Source organism: Nomascus leucogenys, chromosome 17 (genome assembly GCF_006542625.1).
Source record: "Nomascus leucogenys isolate Asia chromosome 17, Asia_NLE_v1, whole genome shotgun sequence".
In the NCBI taxonomy this organism is placed as follows: Eukaryota; Metazoa; Chordata; class Mammalia; order Primates; family Hylobatidae; genus Nomascus; species Nomascus leucogenys.
The window spans coordinates 50,000,744-50,021,813 of NC_044397.1; the positions used below are offsets into that span (position 1 = coordinate 50,000,744).

A 21,070-nucleotide genomic window follows, 5' to 3' on the forward strand; every position below is an offset into this window, starting at 1 on the left:
CCAATATGGTGAAACCTCGTCTCTACTAAAAATACAAAAATTAGCTGGGTGTGGTGGCACATGCCTGTAGTCCTAGCTATTCTGGAGGCTGAGGCAGCAAGACTGTTGTGTCACTGGGGCTGGAGTGCAGTGGCGCGATCTTGGCTCACTGTAACCTCCACGTCCATGGTTCAAGCGATTCTCATACCTCAGCCTCCTGAGTAGCTGAAATTACAGGTGCCTGCCACCACGCCCGGCTAATTTTTTGTATTTTTAGTAGAGACAGGGTTTTACCATCTTGGCTAGGCTGGTCTTGAATTTGTGATCTCGTGATCCACCTGCCTTGGCCTCCCGAAGTGCTGGAATTACAGGCGTGAGCCACTGCGCCCAGACAAAAATTTTTTATTCCAATTGTTTGATCTTAGGATTTTCTGGGTTTTTTTGATCAGCTAGTGTATCTAGGTCAGACATTTCGGATGTGGTTCTGTCATGCACCATGGGCCATGTCCAGCCATCCATCGGCCCACACCTCTGCTCCTGGCCCACAGAATACATTCACATCTATACACTAAGTACCTACATGGCATTCATCCTTCTCTCATCGCCTCTCCAGCAAAATGTTCCAGCAAAAGACAGCAAGAGCCTGTGAGCACCTCCCCACTACATACTTCCTTGGGATAAAGTATCCTGACTCAGAGACAGACATGATGCACAGTAAATTATATCCAGCCATCCCATAGGATTTCGGCCACTGTAGCTCTCTGAAAAGAGAATTTGTGGCAAAGTGTAATGAAGAGGGTATGTGTTTTCTCCTCATTTATAGAAGATAAATCTATTTTTCCTTAAGCCTGAGGTTGTAACCACAGTATTTGCAGCAATCCCTCTCATCTCAGTGGACAACATGTTTTTCTGAAAATGCATTCCACAGACCACGAGAAATGCAAAGGTGGTCTCTAATAGAAGGGACTGGTGGTCAAGTGAGTATAGATACTCTGCATACCACAGTGCCCTGTATGAGATACTCAATGCACAATAGCAGAGTAAAGCCTCTGAGATTTTTCTGCAAAAGAAAAAAAATCACTTAATCTTGCCTAACTATACTTCCTCAATTTCTATCATAGAACTCTTGACACTTATTTCTCTTAAAACTAGTGTCCTATGGAATGGCCTTTGGGAAACACTGTTGTGAACTCTTAGATTTGTGAGCAAATCCAATTAACTTTATTTCAGACCTTGAAATGTGAGGAAGGGCTAATTGGTGTTGCATTTTCTTACCAAGCTGTCTCACAATGACTCTGCACCAAATTAAACCAGAAGTGGGAGCATGTTCCTAAACAGCAGGGCAGAAAGCTTCACCAAAGCCTCCTGCTCATGATGAAGAAGTATGATGTTCTTAACGTTAGAATTGCAGATATTCTTCACGTAAGCGCATTCCAACCATATAACTTTACATTTAGGGAAACACCCTTCAGATGAACTGCATAATATTTTTCAAATTCAACCACAGAATTAATCTTGTTCTCTCCTTGCTTTATTTTAAAGAGAAAAAAATGTCAGAAAATAAAGACAGTTTTTGTTTGTTTGCTTGTTTGTTTTTTTGAGATGGAGTTTTGCTCTTGTCGCCCAGGCTGGAGTGCAGTGGCACAATCTCAGTCTCGGCTCACTGCAACCTCCACCTCCCGGGTTCAAGTGATTCTCCTGTCTCACCCTCCCAAGTAGCTGGGATTACAGGTGCCCGCCATCATGCCTGGCTAATTTTTGTATTTTTAGTAGAGATGGGGTTTCACCATGCTGGCCAGGCTGGCCTCAAACTCCCGATCTCAGGTGATCCACCCGCCTTGGTGTCCTAAAGTGCTAGGATTACAGGCATAAGCCACTGCGCCCGGTGAAGGCATTTGTTTTGAAAACAAATATAAAATCAAATTTCCCCAGAAAGGAGATGATGGAGAGGAGTTTTGAGGTATCATTAGAAGAGAATAAGATGAAGCGGGAAAAGGCATTCTGAAAGGGAAGCCTGGGTCATGGTGTCCCGCTATGGCTGGAGTGGGAACTGAGGCTGGGAAGAAGGCAGATGCCAGACCACAGGAAGCTCTTGGTGCTAATTTAGGAGATTTGAACACCTTACTATAAGAGGAGGCTTTGACAACTGTTATTAGGAGAGAAATGTGACCTGATTTCCATTTTAGAGCCTTCAACTTGGCTGCCTGGTAAATTGGAAGTTGAGTTGGAAGAAATGCAGATTGGAATCAGGCAGACAGATTAGGAAGCTACTGCAATAGTCTATGCAAGAAATGGCAATAACCTGAACTGAGGCAGTGGCAGAATGAAACTGGAGAGGAAGGGATGGATGGTAGTGACATGGTTTGCCTGTGTCTCCACCCAAATCTCACCTTGAATTGCAATAATCTCCAGGTGTCAAGGGTGGGGCCGTGTGGAGATAATTGAATTATGGGGGTGGTTTCCCCCATACTGTTCTCATGGTGGTGAATAAGTGTCATGAGATCTGATGGTTTTATAAATGGGAGTTCCCCCACACACGCTCTGTCTAGCCTGCCACCATGTAAGACGTCCCCTTGCTCTTCCTTTGTCTTCTGCCATGATTGTGAGGCCTCCCCAGCCATGTACAACTGTGAGTTCATTAAACCTCTTTCCTTTGTAAATTACCCAGTCTTGTGTATGTCTTTGTTAGCAGCATGAGAACAGACTAATATAGCAGGAGGTATCTGCTTGTCAGAAGGATTGAAGGAGATATGGGCTAAATTCAGTAAGTGGATGGCTGCTATTGACTCACCTTCCTCTGTGTGTGTCAGTACAAGAGCTCTGCACTGGGATCAGGAAGCCCAGTGTCTCCTCTGGTGCTGCCACTGTTTGCCTTTCAGAACTTGACCATTCACCTCCCAGGGTCAGGCTCTGCTCGGTAAAATAAGACAGAGCAGCTAACTCCCAGCCCTGACATCCTGCCAACTCATTCTATGTCTTAATTAAGGCCTCCATAAAATTAGAAATTATTGTACACTTGCCATTTTCTGCCTTATTTGTGCATTGCTCTGATTCTCTATCACAGTTTAAAAACCTAAAAATATCATCCTAAAAATATGTGGCTTAAAACAATAATTTATTGGCCGGGCGCAGTGGCTCATGCCTGTAATCCTAGCACTTTGGGAGGCCGAGGCGGGTGGATCACTTGAGGTCAGGAGTTCGAGACCAGCCTGGCCAACATGGTGAACACTGTCTCTACAAAAATACAAAACAAAATTAGCTGAGTGTGGTGGTGTACGCCTGTAATCCCAGCTACTCCAGAACCTGAGGCAGGAGAATCACTTCAACATGGGAGGCAGAGGTTATAGTGAGCCGAGATTGCACGACGGCACTCCAGCCTGGGTGACAGAGCAAGATGCCATTTAAAAAAAAAAAAAAAAAGGCCAGGCGTGGTGGCTCATGTCTGTAATCCCAGCACTTTGGGAGGCTGAGGTGGGTGGAAAACCTGAGGCTGGGGATACGAGAGCAGTCTGACCAACATGGAGAAACCCCGTCTCTACTAAAAATACAAAATTAGCTGGGCGTGGTAGTGCATGCCTGTAATCCCAGCTACTCCGAAGGCTGAGGTAGGAGAATCACTTGAACCCGGGAGGGAGAGGTTGCAGTGAGCTGAGATTGTGCCATTGCACTCCAGCCTGGGCAACAAGAGCAAAACTCCATCTCAAAAAAGAGAAAAGAAATAAAGAAAAATCTTTTGTAGAGATGGTGTTTTGTCATGATGGTCAGGCTGGTCTCAAACTCCTGGGCTCAAGCAATTCTCCCACCTTGGCCTCGCAAAGTGCTGGGATTACAGACGTGAGCCACCACGCCTGACCTTATTTCTTGTATATATCTGAAATTGACATTTGTGTATGACGTGAGGTAGGAGTCAAGATTGACTCTTTTTCTTTTTTTCCTTCTTTTTTTTTTTTTTTTTTTTTTTTGAGATGGAGTCTTGCTCTGTTGCCCAGACTGGAGTACAGTGGCGTGATGTCGGCTTGCTGCAATCCCCACCTCCCTGGTTCAAGCTATTCTCCTGCCTTAGGCTCCTGAGTAGCTGGAATTACAAGCATGTGCCACCACGCCTGGCTAATTTTGGTATTTTTAGTAGAGACAGGGTTTTACCATGTTGGTCAGGCTGGTCTTGAACTCCTGACCTTGTGATCCACACACCTCGGCCTCCCAAAGTGCTGGGATTACAGGCATGAGCTACCACACCCAGCCAAGATTGGCTCTTTTTCGTAGGGATTTCTAATTGACTGGCATCATTCCTGAAATGACACTTTCCCCACTAATGCAATGTCAACTTTGTCATTTATCAGGTGATTGATAAGTTTTGGGTCTGTTTCTAGACTCTGTTCATTGACATTTTGTCTATCCTTGTGTCTAAACTGTCTCAATTCTTGTAGTTTTATAACAAGTCTTCCTAACTGGTGGTATAAGTCCTCTAGCTTTCTTCTCTGATATTGAATTATTGTTTAGGTATTTGCATTTTCGTAAAAAATTTTGAATTTGCTTGTAAATTTCCAACAAAAAATAATGGTGGAATTTTGCTTGTGATATGTTGAATCTATAGATTAACTTGGCAAGACTGATTTTTTTTCAGTATGGATCTTCCAGTCCTTGACCATAGTATATCTTTATTTATATAAGACTTGTGGAATCCCTTTCAATAATGTTATGTAGCTTTCAGTATAGTTATCTCATTAGTTTTATTCGTAGGTATTCAATAATTTCTCGTGCTATTGTCAATGGCTAAAAGCCACCTACTATGATAACTCAGAATATTGGCAAGCAAATATGTTTTACTCATTTTTTTTTTCACATCAGAATTATTTTGCCATTTATTTATTTATGTATTCATTTATTTAGAGGTGGAGTCTCAATTGCCCAGGCTGGAGTGCAGCGGGACAATCTTGGCTCACTGCAACCTCTGCCTCCCAGGTTCAGGTGATTCTCCTGCCTCAGCCTCCTGAGTAGCTGGGATTACAGTCACCACTGGGATTACAGCACAAGCCACAACGCCTGGCTAATTTTGTATTTTTAGTGGAGACCAGGTTTCGCCATGTTCGCTGGGCTGGTTTCGAACTCCTGACCTCAAGTGATCCACCTGCCTCTCAAAATGCTGAGATTACAGGCGTGACCCACTGTACCTGGCCTCTTTTGCTTATTATTGAGAGTTGGGATAAGAAAGATAAAAGAACATTTACAGTTGTTTTGTTTGTTTTGTTTTGTTTGAGACGGAGTTTCACTCATGGCCTAGGCTGGAGTGCAATGGCACGAAATCTTGGCTCACTGCAACCTCTACCTCCCTGGTTCAAGAGATTCTCCTGCCTCAGCCTCCCAAGTAGTTGGGATTACAGGCACATGCCACCACGCCTGGATAATTTTTGTATTTTTAGTAGAGACGAGGTTTAGCCATGTTAGCCAGGCTGGTCTTGAACTCCTGACCTCAAGTGATCCACCCACCTTGGCCTCCCAAAATGCTGGGATTACAGGCGTGAGCAACCACGTCTGGCCTAGATATTTCTAAAGAAAAAAAAATTCTCACAATTCTGTTTTTAAAATGTATATTTACTTCTTCACAAAAACTACCAAATTTTATTTCAAAACTGTAAATGGGGCTGGGCGCCCTGGCTCATGCCTGTAATCCCAGCACTTTGAGAGGCCAAGGCAGTGGATTACTTGAGGTCAAGAGTTCGAGACCAGCTTGGCTAACATGACAAAACCCCGTCTCTTCTAAAAATATTTTTCAAAGTTAAGTAGCTCACACCTGTAATCCCAGCACTTGGGGGCCGCCAAGGCTGGTGGGTCATCTGAGGTCAAAAGGTTAAGACCAGCCTGTACAACATGGTGAAACCCCGTTTGTACTAAAAACACAGAAATTGGCTGTGCATGGTGGCATGCACCTGTAGTCCCAACTGCTCAGGAGGCTGAGACAGGAGAATTGCTTGAACCCAGGAGGTAGAGGTTGCAGTGAGCTGAAATCACGCCACTGCACTGCAGCCTGGGTGACAGAGTGAGACTCCACCTCAAAATATATACATCGAGCTTTTGCAACATAATGAGACCCCATCTCTACAAAAAAAATTTTTTTAAATGGGCCTGGCTTGGTGGCCCACATTTGTGATCCCAACTACTCAGGAGGCTGAGGTGGAAGACTGCTTGAGCCTGAAAGGTTGAGGCTGCAGTCAGCAGTGATCACGCCACCGTACTCCAGCCTTGGTGACAGTGAGACTCTGTCTCAAAAAATACATATAAATTCTCAAGAAGTATCCCTGAATTTATTCTCTTTTGAGGGTTGCTTGTAAGAAATTAAATATCTTTAGTCCCTAAAGCCATGTACCATTTATCAGAATGTTGACTGCTAACTCCCCGGATAAGTGAAACAACTTTAGACTTTATTAAGTCATAGATTACATTTTAGTCTCTCATTCTTTAATTGTAGGACAGTCTGTTGCATAATCTTCTGAGAGGTATCTTTTGGTCAAGGAAAAAAACTTAATTTGGCATCTGTCAAGCCTAGTTCAGCTTACTCTTCTTGATATTCAGAATTACAGGTAATTAAAACTGCTAACTTTATCACTCTCGGTCATCTAGGAATTTGCTTTCAGTTAGGGTTTTCCTCCTGGATGTTTGTAATTTGGCATTTTGAGACATATGCACTACCCTATTTATTGAACAGTGAAAGATTGTTACAAAAAGGGAAAGGGGGATTGTAGAGCTATTCACAGACATTAGAGAGTAGGTGCTTTGGCTAGGCTACACTTTCACAAGTGATTTTTAGTATGTGTGAAAGATAAAAGAAAATTGGCCATGGGCAGTGGTGCATGCCTGTAATCCCACCACTTTGGGAGGCTGAGGCGGGCAGATCGCTTGAGCCCTGGCATTGGAGACCAGCCCAGGCAACATGGTGAATCCCCGTTTCTACAAAAAAAATACAAAACAAAAAAATTAGCTGCACATGGTGGCATGTGCCTATAGTACCAACTTCTTGAGAGGCTGAGGCAGGAGGATAGCTTGAGCTCAGGAGGTGGAGCTAAGATCGCACTGTAGCCTGGGCGACAGAGTGAGATCTTGTCTCAGAAAAAAAAAATGAAAGCAGTCTAAAGTTGTTTGTAGACTATGTCTCTGAAGATAGGATCTTTATATATCTCTAGCCAAGTGATTTTGGTGTAGTATCATGCATTTAATTAACTTTCATTGAATGACTGGACAATTAGTTTGCAAGTTTATCTAGTCAAACTGAAATAATCTCTCATATTTACTCTGGTTAATGTATTTTTTTCCTAAAATATTAAAGGGCTATTATGTGCTTGGTTAGTTTAAATAGCAGCATATTAGATGATACTGTTTTTTTTTTTTTTGAGACGGAGTTTCACTCTTGTTGTCTAGGCTGGAGTGCAACGGTACGATCTCGGTCACTGCAACCTCTGCCTCCTGGGTTCAAGCAATTCTCCTGCCTCAACCTCCCAAACTCAGCTGAGATTACAGGCATGTGCCACCATGCCTGGCTAATTTTGTATTTTTAGTAGAGGTGATGTTTCTTCATGTTGGTCAGGCTGGTCTCGAACTCCTGACCTCAAGTAATCCGCCCACCTCAGCCTCCCAAAGTGTTGGGATCACAGGCATCAGTCACCACGCCTGGCCTTAGATGACACTGTTAAGTCATCTAATATGCCATGTTCATTACCATGCTAGCCTCTTAACTAATGCAAATTCCACTGGAAAAAAATTGTAATGCCTACATGGGCTGTGTTTCAGAAGCTAAAAAGTTAAGTAGTGTTAATATGACACAAACTGAACCACTGACTATCCACTATTTTACATGTGGGTCTTTCCATGTGATAATAGTCTAGTTCCAGGGCTGTCATTTCAGAATTGCTCGACACACTCATTTTATTTTATCCCTTTTGGTGGTAGTGGGGGTGGATCTAGCCTCTCTTGGCCATTGCTTTTCTCAGTTTTCAAACAGCCGTATCTCATTTTGGCATATGTTACATATGGCACATGGAACAAATTTTTGCTACCAGCTCTTTCAATTGAGGGCAGATGATATATGTACTTAAATATGCCTTTAAGGAATCTCTTTGTATCACTACTGAGACTTCAGTAGCATACTGCACCACAGAACTGGACTTGGGAAAAAAGAAAAGCCTTTGTTGTTTAGTAGATATTTGTGTATTAACTCCAAGTATGTCAATATAAAACCATGTGGACTGATTCTGACCCATGGGTGTTAATTTCTGGAATCTTGTCACAATAGTTCAAATCTTACCCTGCCATTTTGTATGTATTATCTTTTCTAGGAAGAAAAATTTGTAAAACTGGCCAACGTCTTCATCTGGTGTCAGCATAATTCAAGTTACACTATAATGTAATATTGAGCACCCTATTATCATACATGTTTATTTTGCTACAGAGCTTAACTTCAGATCTTTTTTTGTTGGTCGACCTTTGGTTTTTTATTCCAGAGTAGTATTTCAAGAATTGACTATATCAAAGCTGCAAAAGTCCTTTTCAAGTAGCCAGCCATTGAGGGACTATAGCAGATAATGGCACAAGTGTTACCAGGAAGGATAGAAGAAAGCATCTCATTCGTTTGCATTATTATCATTCTAAAATAAGACACAACTAGCAAATGAATCAGACTAATCTAAACAATTCAGGGCATTACCTTGACAATGAGACTCAGTGCTCAAGACATATCCAGAAGGCATTGGCTAATTATCATCAGCTTTTGATGTCTGCTATGAGTGCAACAAAAAAGAAATTTTGCTTTTTACTGATTTAACTATGCACCACTAATACCAAGTAACTGTTTTTAAAGAAGGTCTGATGTTCTCCTGCAGAGAGAGCAGTGATTGGAAGTGAGATGCCATGGGGCCGGGCACGGTGACTCAAGGCTGTAATCCCAGCACTTTGGGAGGCCCAGGCAGGTTGATCACAAGGTCAAGAGATCGAGACCATCCTGGCCAATATAGTGAAACCCCATCTCTATAAAAAATACAAAAAATTAGCTGGGTGTGGTGGCGTGTGCCTGTAGTCCTAGCTACTCAGGAGGCTGAGTCATGAGAATCATTTGAACCTGGCAGGAGGAGGTTGCAGTTAGCCAAGATCACACCACTGCACTTCACTGGGTGACAGAGTGAGACTCTGTGTCAAAAAAAAAAAAAGTTCCATATAGTAGTGAACTTTTTTTAAAAAAAAAAATAAATCTTTGTTCCCATTTCAGATTGTTTTCTTGCACTGGGATCAAGTTGAAAGTATTAACAACCAAAATACTTAGTATTTTGTTGATGAGTTAATGCTTAATTATTTCTCAATCTTTACCACTTTTGGGAACCTGAAGTTTATGGTCCAGATATTTTTTGGAAAGTCAGTTCCATTTTCTTCTCCCCAAATCAGAAACTGTAGGTTATTACATTACTTTTGGGGAACACATCTTAAAACCCTCAAAGATGATGATTGAGCCAGCATTTCAGCAAATCTCCTAACAAATGACTGGATTTAACATCATCAGATTAGGTATATGTATTTTTAGCTACCGTGGAACATTAGAATTTTTAAAATATTTATTTATTTATTTATTTATTTATTTTGAGATAGAGTTTCACTTTGCTGCCCAGGCTGGAGTGCAGTGGTATGATCTCAGCTCACTGTAGCCTCTGCCTCCTGGGTTCAAGTGATTCTCCTGCCTCAGCCTCCTGAGTAGGTGGGACTACAGCCATCTGCCACCACACCCGGCTAATTTTTTGTGTTTTTAATAGAGATGGGATCTCACTATGTCGCCCAGGCTGGTCTCGAACTCCTGGCCTCAAGTGGTCCTCCCACCTCGACCTCCCAAAGTGCTGGGATTACAGGTGTGAGTCACCTCGCCTGGGCCCCCTTCTCCATATGCCTCCAAAAACATGTCCCTGGAGGGTAGCCTGCTCCCACACTGTCACCGGATGTCATGGGGCCAATAAAATCTCCTGTGATTGTGTATCTTAGACATTTCTGTGTCTTTGATCCTCACCCTGTGACCCTAAGGGAAGAGGGCCTGAGTGTCAGTAACTCTGGGCCTCCCCTAAAGAGAAATGGAGATGGTGGCTCATCTAGGAAGTGGAGGAGCAGGGGGTTCCTGGTTCTCAGGCCACATGTGATCTCTGCCCACCCAGGGCCTGCCCCAGCCTGCAGATATTGCTGTGTGGTGGGAACACCCGCTTCCCTTGTGCACAGCCTTTGAGAGGGGATCATGGCCTCAGCTCCAGGGGTTTCCGGCCAGGGCCAAGCGCTCCTTCTGCAGAGGCCTGCAGAGGTGACCTTGACTTGTATTTCCGTGGCTTCCCCTCCCCACCTGCCCCCAGCCCTCCCTGACTGGCGAGCCCCTCAGTAGTCCTCCTCGGCCAGGGAGAGGAGCACAGCCTTGGGTGTGTTCTTGAAAAGGGCTGCCCAGTTCTGCTGCTGCCCCTTCTTCACCCAGTGGCAATAGATTCGGAAAGCGTAGGCATTAATGAGTCTGCACAGAGGCTGGAGGGTATAGGGGTGGGTCTCACATGACGATCTCCTGCGTCACCGGCTTCACCCGGCGGTACTGGTAGTAGATCCACACTGAAGCCAGCGCAGTCAGAGCGATCACCTGCAGGGCCAGGCAGAGAAGCTGGGCTGCAGCACCCCCCTGCCAGGACCTGCCCCTCCAGCACAGGGACGCTCTGGGCTTGTTTGCCACGAAGCCTTGGGTGGCTTCTGCGGGGCCCTCCTAGTGTCCCCCACTTCCCACTTGGCCAGCATCCGCACGGACGGAGCCAGTGGGCTGACATCTGCCGTCTCTGAAGCCATCACAGGGCGGCTGGGAGGGGAGGGGTGGGTAATCTGGAAACCCACGGGATGTAAGGACTCCTGGGAGAGGAGAGGACTTAGAGGTTTGCACTTGGGCAGCTGGCGGCAACTGCCACAGGGCCTAAGTCGGGACGCTTCGTACCTTAAAATTCCCCCAGGGGCTGAAGTGCCACACTTCCTCCACCACGTACTGCTGGAAGAAGGGGGGTGCCAAGGCCTCTTCTGCTGTGCAGCACCTCTGGGGTTGCACCAACAGGAATCGGGAGACCTGTGAGGGGAGGAGAGGGGAACCAAGAACGTCAAGGCAGGTCCCCTCCAGCATGTCACGAGAGGCGGGGCCTCCCCGGGCAGGGGTGCCTGGCATCGCGGCCCTGAGCCCAGGAGCCAGTTGGCCTGGCCTCTCACCAGGTCCTTCACGGTGTCGAAGTAATCATCCCACTCGGGCGAGCCAAACTGAGAGTTGCCGCTCATGATCACCCTCAGCATCAGCATCTGCTTCCGGTGCCAGAAGGGCGGGGAGCCGGCCAGCGACGTGTATATGATGACACCAGTGCTCTACCTGGATGTGCGAGGGCCCAGGGCCACTTACCCAGCGCCAGGGGCACCGACCCAGCCCTGCCTGCTTCCTCCCTCGCCCAGCCCAGGCGGGTGATCCTCCTCCCCGTGCTCACTCACATGTCCACCTCCTTCCCGTGGCCCGGATGGTCCTCATTCATGGAGCACTGGATGATCTCAGGGGCCAGGTAACTGGGGGGTCCCTCAGACCTCTGCAGGAACAGTCATCATCAGGACAGATCAGCAGGGTGCTCAGAAGAGGAAGTCCAGGCCAGGTGCAGTGGCTCATGTCTATAATCCCAGCACTTTGGGAGGCCGAGGCAGACAGATCACCTGAAGCCAGGAGTTCAAGACCAGACTGGCCAACATGGTAAAACCCCATATCTACTAAAAATACAAAAATTGGCTGGGTATGGTGGCACATGCCTATAGTCCCAGCTACTCAGGAGGCTGAGGAGGAGAATCGCTTGAACCTGGGAGGCAGAGGTTGCAGTGAGCTGAGATTGCCCCACTGCATTCTAGCCTGGGTGATGTAGCGAGACACAGGAAAGAAAAGAAAAGAAAGAAGAAGGAAGGAAGGAAGGAAGGAAGGAAGGAAGGAAAGAAAGAAAGAAAGAAAGAAAGAAAGAAAGAAGAAAGAGAAAGAGAGAGAAGGAAAGAAGGAAGGAAGGAAGGAAGGAAGGAGAAAGAAAGAGAGAGAAAAAGGAAAAAAGAAAGAGGAAGTCCAAAGAGACAATGGAGATAGAACAGAAATGGGCTTGGGCTGGGACTCCCCCAACATCCAAATTTAGGGCCCAGGGCAGGGCGGGGTACTGCCCACAGGGCCACCAGCTCACGGCCCATTGCTTCCCTGGTCACTTCTAGCCTTCTTGGCCTGGAACTAGGGTAATGGGAACCTGGGAGAGGACTTACCTGAAGAAATGCCTAGCCCTGCTGGGCGTGGTGGCTCATGCCTGTAATCCCAGCACTTTGAGAGGCTGAGGCAGGCAGATGGCAAGGTCAGGTGTTTGAGACCAGCCTGATCAACATGTTGAAACCTCCGTCTCTTTTTCTTTTCTTTTTTTTTTTTTTTTTTTTGAGGCGGAATCTCGCTCTTGCCCAGGCTGGAGTGCCGTGGCGCGATCTCGGCTCACTGCAAGCTCCGCCTCCTGGGTTCACGCCATTCTCCTGCCTCAGCCTCCCAAGTAGCTGGGACTACAGGTGCCCACTACCATGCCTGGCTAATTTTTTTTGTATTTTTAGTAGAGACGGGGTTTCACCATGTTAGCCAGGATGGTCTCAATCTCCTGACCTCGTGATCTGCTCACCTCGACCTCCCAAAGTGCTGGGATTACAGGCTTGAGCCACCGTGCCCAGCCATCTCTACTAAAAATACAAAAATTAGCCAGGCCTGGTGGCACACACCTGTAATCCCAGCTACTCAGGAGACTGAAGCAGGAGAATCGCTTGTACCGGGAGGCAGAGGTTGCAGTGAGCTGAGATTGCGCCACTGCACTCCAGTCTGGGCGACAGAGTAAGACTCCGTCTCAAAATATATATATATATATATATACTATTTCAAAAAAAAAAAAAAAAGAAACTGCACTGCATCTGGCAGAAAGCAGGAGGCCCCTGAGAAGGATTAGGCCCTCTCATCCCAACCTTGCCAATTAAGGTTCATCCTCACTTCTGGCTGGCCAAGTCAGCTTCCGACAGGATCAAGCTTACTTCCCATGGGTTAGGCCCACTTCCGCTGGGTCAGGCCTCTTTCTGGAGAATCACCTAATTTCCAAATACAGTATAGTGCTGGCTTCTCATGGATTAGGCTCACCTTTGGCAGATCAGGCCCACTGCTGGCAGATCAGGACCTCTTCCCCGCTTCCCAAGGGTAAGCTAGGCCTCAGGCCGTCCAGGCTTAGGTCTCTGTCACTTCCATGGCTAGTGGGGAGGGGGGCGGTAAACTTGTGAGGTTTTGGATGTCTCCCACTGTGGCCAGCGGAAGAGGTAGGGGAAAGATGAAGACTAGTATTCTTGTCCAGATTGCTGGGGTAGGGGGAAAGGACCAGCCCACCGCACCCCGATATTGTCTCCATTTGGCTAATGCCGTTAGAGGAGGCAGTGGTAAGGGTTGTGGCTGGGCTTTTCAGTTCTGGCTGGTATGGCTATTGCTGCCATGCTACTATACTGTGATTGTACAGTTTATGTGTCTACTAATGAGTATTGTCATGTAGGAACCCTTATTTTGTGTTGAACACTGTTGGAAGAGATTTAGAATTCTCATTTAATCCTCTCATCAGCTTTAAGGGATGCAGGTGTTGTTAAAACCATTCTACAGGTCAAGAAATTAAGATGCAGAAAAGTCAGTTACCTTACCCAAAACCTCCTAACTGGTTACATGGCACAGCTGTTCTGAGATTTTCTTTAAGCCTCTGTGGTCATACCTTGCAGCTGCTGTCATGAAATGGAGCAATCATGTTTTTTTTGTTTTCAGCTGCAGAACTCCTCTCTCTCAGGAGGGAAACCAATTCCAAACCCAGACTCGTCAGGAGAGAAAAAAAAATTTTTTAATATCCGAGAGCACATATAAATGGTAAAGGTACTTAGGAACCCATATTGATAATAAAAAAAATTGCATATTCTGTGACCCAGCCATTCTACTAGTAATACACCCTGAGGAAGTCATCAGAGACATGAGCACATATTTGTTCACAAAGATGCACACTGGAGCATTACTATATAAATGAAAAAGTGAAAACCATCCTCAAGTCCAGTGATAAAGGGCTGATTTAATTATACATGTGGTTTAAATACATATCCCTAGTATAATAATTGCTAAGATATACTGAGTGCTTACCATGTGCCATTCATTGATTTAAGAGCTATACATGTATTAACTCATTTAGCCTATGTGATCGATTATAGCCTGATTGTATAGGAATATTTATGGCTTGAGAAAATGTTTATGCTCTATCATAATAAAAAAAAGTGGATTACAAAACTGTTTTTTAAAATCATGTACATCCAAAAAGGCAGTAGTTAGAACTAAAACATGAAATTACTGTTTTTATTTTCTTCTTTGCCATTTGAAGAATTTTCCAGATTTTCTACACTAATAATCATTTATTACTTTTTAAAAAAAAAATTTAAAAACAAAAACATAGTCAGGATATTAGGCCATGCCTGAGGGCCTGACGCCTGAATGAGTCCAGCTAGTGCTATGGCCACAGGGAGCCAGTGACCCCTGGCACTGATCATGACAGCCCTTGGCAAAGTGAGGAGACCCAACTGGGACCCCTCTCTACCGTGGGCCCCACCCACTGCCCTATTTGCTCAGAAGCTCTGCTGCTGTGAGGACCTGGCACCAGGGTCTGGGTAACCAGAGAGACCTCCAGTCATTCTGGCTAGCACTAAAAACAGTCACAGAGGCTGATGCTTTCAGGACTAAGATCAAAGGTCTTAATCTAGCTTTCAGAAGCATTCACTGTCTGGCACCTCCTGACTCCTTGGCCCCAGTTTTCTACTCTCCACAGCCCTTCATTTCAGAAAGGCCATTTCCTCCTAACTCCCCGTACCCATGACGTGTTCTTCTCCACATTTTCCAAACTTTCCCATCCTCTACTCCAAAAATATCTTCTTTATTGTTCCAAGCATATGGATGAGGCTAATATAACTGGTGAGATTATTGATGGAACTGCTGTAAATGCCAGTGTAATAGCAATAACAATAGCTACCATTTATTGAGCACTCACCTCATGCTGTTTAAATACATTGATCCCATTTAATCTGTATAGTTCATCTGTGGGCAGATACTAGTGTCCATCTTTACAGATAAAAGATCTAAGGATCAAAGATGTGAAGCAAATTTTCCAAGGTCCCCCCCGTCAATAAATGGTGGAAATAGCCGGGCGCAGTGGCTCATGCCTGTAATCCCAGCACTTTGGGAGGCCAAAGCGGGTGGATCACCTGAGGTCAGGAGTTGGGGACCAGCCTGCCCAACATGGCGAAACCCTGTTTCTACTAAAAATACAAAAATTAGCCGGGCGTCGGGGCGGGCACTTGTAATCCCAGCTACTCAGGAGGCTGTGCCAGGAGAATTGCTTGAACCCAGGAGGTGGAGGTTGCAGTGAGCCAAGATCGTGCCACTGCACTCCAGCCTGGGTGACAAGAGCAAAACTCCGTCTCAAAAGAAAAAATAAGTGGATACAAACTTTAAACCCAGGTCTGTCTGGGCAGCTCACAAAGCACTTTCATATTCATGACCTCCCCAGATCTGTGAGGATGGCTGCGCAGGTATGATCAGCCCTCTTTCTAGCTGAGAACTCTTGAGTCTGGTTGCTGGAAAATGGTAGTCAGGGAGGGAGTCTATCATAAGAATTCAGGTCTCTGGAATTCTAAGATTCAGAAGACATTCATTGTGCTCACAGACTTAGCATGGCTGCCTTAATGTGAATTCAGGCCAATCGGGGATTCGGAATTTTATCTACTCTCTTAAGTGCAATTCTGAATTCATCAGCGCCCAGGAAAGGCACTGATGGAAAACGTCCCACTGTGAATGGAATGTCAGATATGTGTATATATGTGTGTGATATATGCAAATATCTAAAACAGTCTCATGAAAAAGCATCTGCAAACAAGCTAGGCAGAAAGAAATTTAAGATTAAATTTAAGGAGGAATATACAGCTTTGCTTCTTTTTCTAAAAATACAAACAAGTAAAACCCACTCAGGCTCCATGAATGGGGAATAGAAGTCTCCCCATTGTAAAGGTGTGACCTTTGACCCCAATTGTAGGGAACTTAAACTACATCCCTGAAGAGTCCTGTGTTCTAGAGTGGATGTGATGATAAGCCAGTGAACAGTGATTATTCATAAGTCTGAATGGCTTGTCTTCCCATGCTGCAGTTCTGGACTGTGGCTGATCTATTTCTTTCTTACAATACACTCATGAGCCATGAGTTCGTTGTGTTGGACTCCCAAGGCAGGCCCAGCCCTGTGGTTCACCTCCTCCCTACATTTCTGTACAAATATATTTGGTTCATTGTTTACTTAGACTTGGCAACTTCCTGTCAACATCCCAGGAGAAGCATAAAGCAGACCAGGAGTGGAATTAGGTTTTTTTTGGTTTTGTTTTTGTTTTTTTATAGACAGAGTCTCACTCTATTGCCCAGGCTAGAGCAACCTCTGCCTCCTGGGTTCAAGTGATTCTCCTGCCTCGGCCTCCCAGGTAGCTGGGATTACAGGAGCGTGCCACCATGCCCAACTAATTTTTGTATTTTTAGTAGAGATGGGGTTTCACTGTATTGGCTAGGTTGGTCTTGAACTCCTGACCTCAAGTGATCCACCCACCTTGGCTTCCCAAAGTGGTAGGATTACAGGTGTGAGCCACCATGCCCACCTGGAATGAGTTTTCAGGAAGCCCTCAAGCCAGGCTCTGTCTGGTTTCACTTGTCACCAGGACTGAGGTCTCAGCCCACTCTCAGTGGCCGCAAGCTCAGCCAGGCCCCTGTGTACTGCTCAAGGCTTGACAGGGAGGAAGACTGCCAAGAGCGTGGATCTAACCTGAGGAGCTGCATTGAAACAATTGCCAAAATATGTTCTTTACACACATACACCTGACATTCTTTTCCTAGAGGGTATGGCATTCTTCTTAGAAGATGGCATTGATGAAAGAGTATATGAGTATACTTTTTCTTTTATTTTCTCTTCATACATGGAGTGCACCCATCACCTGAGCAGTGTACACTGTGCCCAAAGTGTACTCTTTTATCCCTCACCCTCTTCTCTCCCTTCCCCCTGAGTCCTAAAGTTCATTATATCATTCTTATGCCTTTACATCCTCATAGCTTAGCTCCCACTTACAGGTGAAAACATACGATATTTGGTTTTCCATTCCTGAGTTACTTCACTTAGAATAATGGCCTCTAGCTCCATCAAAGTTGCTGCAAAAGACATTGTTTTGTTCCTTTTTATGGCCAAGTTTTATTCCATGGTGTATATATTCCACATTTTCTTTATCTGCTCATTGGTTGATGGGCACTTAGGTTGGTTCCGTATCTTTGCAATTGTGAATTGTGTTGCTATAAACAGGCATTGGCATGTGTCTTTTTCATATAATGGCTTATTTTCCTTTGGATTGATACCCAGTAGTAGGAATTGCTGGATCAAATGGCTTTCCACTTTTAGTTCTTTAAGGAATCTCCATACTGTTTTCCACAGTGGTTGTACTAGTTTACATTCCCACCTGCAGTGTAAAAGTGTTCCCTTTTCGGCCGGACACAGTGGCTCACACCTGTAATCCCAGCACTTTGGAAGGCCAAGGCCAGAGGATCACTTGAGGTCAGGAGTTCCAGACCAGCCTTGCCAACATGGTGAAACCCACTCTCTACTAAAAATATAAAAAATTAGCCAGGCATGGTGGCACGCACCTGTAATCCCAGCTACTGGGGAGGCTGAGGCAGGAGAATTGCTTGAACCCGGGAGGCAGAGGTTGCAGTGAGCCGAGATCACGCCATTGCACTCCAGCCTGGGCCAGAGGGCAAGACTCTGTCTCAAAAAAAAAAAAAAAAAAAAAAAGTGTTCCCTTTTCACCATTACCATGTCAACATCTACTGTTTTTTGACTTTTAAATTATAGTGGAGTATGGTGGTATTTCATTGTGGTTTTAGTTTGAATTTCCCTGGTGATTAGTGATGTTGAGCATTTTTTCGTATGTTTGTTGGCTGTCCGTATATCTTCTTTTGAGAATTGTCTATTCATGTTCTTTGCCCACTGGTTGATGGGATTATTTTTTTTTTCCTGCTGATTTGTTTGAGTTCCTTGTAGATTCTGGATACTAGTCCTTTGTCAGATGCATAGTTGGCAAATATTTTCTCCCACCCTGTGGGTTGTCTGTTTACTCTGCTGATTATTTCTTTTGTGGTGCAGAAGCTTTTTAGTTTAATTAGGTCCCATTTATTTATTTTTGTTCCGTTTGCTCTTGGGGTCTTAGCCATGATTCTTTTGCCTAAATCAATGTCCAGAAGAGTTTTCCCTATGTTATCTTCTAGAGTTTTTATGGTTTCAGGTCTTGGATTTAAGTCTTTGATCCATCTTGGGCTGACTTTTGTATAAGGTGAAGACGAGGATCCAGTTTCATTCTTAGCTACCCAGTTTTCTCAGCACCATTTATTTAATAGGGTGTTCTTTCCCCAATTTATGTTTTGTGTGGCTTGTTGAAGATCAGTTGACTGTTTGTATTTGACTTTATTTCTGGGTTCTCTATTCTGTTCCATTGGTTTATGTGCCGATTTTTATACCAATACCATGCTGTTTTGGTAACTATAGCCTTGTAGTACAACTTGAAGTTGGGTAGTGTGATGCCTCCAGATTTGTTCTTTCTGCTTAGTATTGCTTTGGCTATGTGGGTTTTTTTTGGTTCCATATGCATTTTAGGATGTTTCTAGTTCTGTAAAGAATGGTGATGGTATTTTGATGGAATTGCATTGATTCTGTAGATTGCTTTGGGCAGTATGGTCATTTTCACAATCACGAGCACGGAATGTGCTTCCCTTTGTTTGTGTCATCTATGATTTCTTTCAGCAGTGTTTTTTAGTTTTCCTCATAGAGATCTTACATGTCCTTGGAATTGAACCATAGTATTAAATGAAATCTTTAAGTTTGATAGCTAAGGAAATAGTGTTGTGAATTATTTTGAAGTAATGACTCTTTTCCAAAGTAATTAGTACCTAAATTTTTTGTAATAGTTTTATCGAGATATCACATACTTTACAATTCATCAATTTTAAGTGTGCGATTCAATGGTTTTTAGTATATTTACAGAATTGTGTGACCATCACCACAATCAATGTAGTACATTTTTGTAATCCCCCAAAGTAACTTTGTATACATTCTTTAGCTATCACTCCTCAATCTCCTCACCCCACCTCCCAGTCCTAGGCAACCACTAATCTTCTTTCCATCTTCATAGATTTGTCTATTCTGGACATTTCCTGTAAATGGAATCATAGAATATGTGGTCTTTTGTGACTGGCTTCTTTCACTTAGCATAATGTTTTTAAGTTTCATCCATGTTGTGGCATGTATTGGTGCTTCATTCCTTTTTATGACAAATAAGACGCTGTTGTGCTGACATATTACATTTTGTTTAGCCATCAGTTGATGGACACTAGGTTCTTTCTACCTTTAGGCTATTATGAATAATGCAGATATAAATATTCACAGGCAAGTTTATGTGTAAACACGTGCTTTCAGTTCTCTTGGGTATACGCCTAGGAATGTGTTAAAATAGTTACTTAGGAGGCTATTAGGCTGAGACAGCTCCGGCACATTGGGTTCCTATGTAAGCAAACCAAAACCCAATTCAATGTAAACAGTAAATGAAACTAAAGCTTAACCAATCAGAAGCCACCAACTAACCTCTAACTAAGGACTTTCCACCGTAACTAATCAAATATTTTCTTTGTCTTGCTTCCACAAACACCTTATAAAAGTTTCCTCTTGCACGCCTTCACTGAACTGCTTGTGGTCGGGTACTGCTGAATTCATGAATCACTGAATGCTCAAATAAACTCATGAAAATTTTGATGTGCCTCAGTTTATTTTTAGTTATTTATTTGTTTAGACACGGTTTCACTCAGTCACCTAAGATGGAGTGCAGTGGCATGATCTCAGCTCATTGCAGCCTCTGCCTCCCAGGCTCAAGCAATCCTCCAACCTGGAACCACAGGTTCATGCCACCATGCCTGGTTACTTTACTTTTTTTTTGTATTTTTGTAGAGACAGGATTTTGCCATGTCACCCATTCTGGTCTCAAACTCCTGAGCTCAAGTAATCCTCCTGCCTTAGCCTCCCAGAGTGCTGGGATTAGAGGCATGAGCCACTGCACCCCAGCCCTCAGTTTATTTTTAACAAATGGAATTGCTGGGTCAAATGATAACCCTGTGTTTACCTTTTGAAGGAACTGCCAGACTGTTTCCCAAAGTAGATCCACCATTCTACATTCCCATCAGCAACGTATGGAACTTTTGCTTCCTCCACATTCTCACTAACACTTATCTGCTTTTTTGATGAAAGCCATCATAGTGGATGATATGGTTTGGCTGTGTCCCCACCTACATCTCATCTTGAATTCCCATGTGTTGTGGGAGGGACCTGGTGGGAGGTAATTGAATCACGGGGGCAGGTCTTCCCCGTGCTGTTCTCGTGATAGCAAATAAGTCTCACGAAATCTGATGGTATAAGTTTCCCTGCCCAATATCTCTCTTTGCCTGGCACCATCCACCTAAGATGTGATTTGCTTCTCCTTGCCTTCTGCTGTGATTGTGAGGCCTCCCCAGCCATGTGGAACTATAAGTCATTAAACCTCTTTCTTTTGTAAATTGTCCAGTTTCGGATATGTCTTTACCAGCAGCATGAAAATGGACTAATACAGTGGATGTAAAATAGTATCTCATTGTGGTTTTGATTTGCATTTCTTTGATGGTCGTGTTGAACATCTTTTCATGTGGTTGTATATCTGGACAAATGTCTATTGAGATTCTTTGCCCACTTTTTAATTGGGTTATTTGTCTTATTGTTGAGTTGTAAGAGTTCTATATATTCTAGAATACAAGTTCTTTAACAAATATATGATTTGCAGATATTTTCTCCCATTGTGTGTGTTGTCTTTCACTTTCTGGATAACGTCCTCTGTAGCACAGAATTTTTAATTTTGATGAATT

At 44.2% G+C, this 21,070-nt stretch overlaps 1 pseudogene; it reads right to left on the bottom strand.

The window, feature by feature from the left end:
- Positions 1–10,368: 10,368 nt before the first annotated feature.
- Positions 10,369–12,216, bottom strand: LOC100592593 (annotated as a pseudogene).
- Between the last annotated feature and the right edge of the window lie 8,854 nt (positions 12,217–21,070).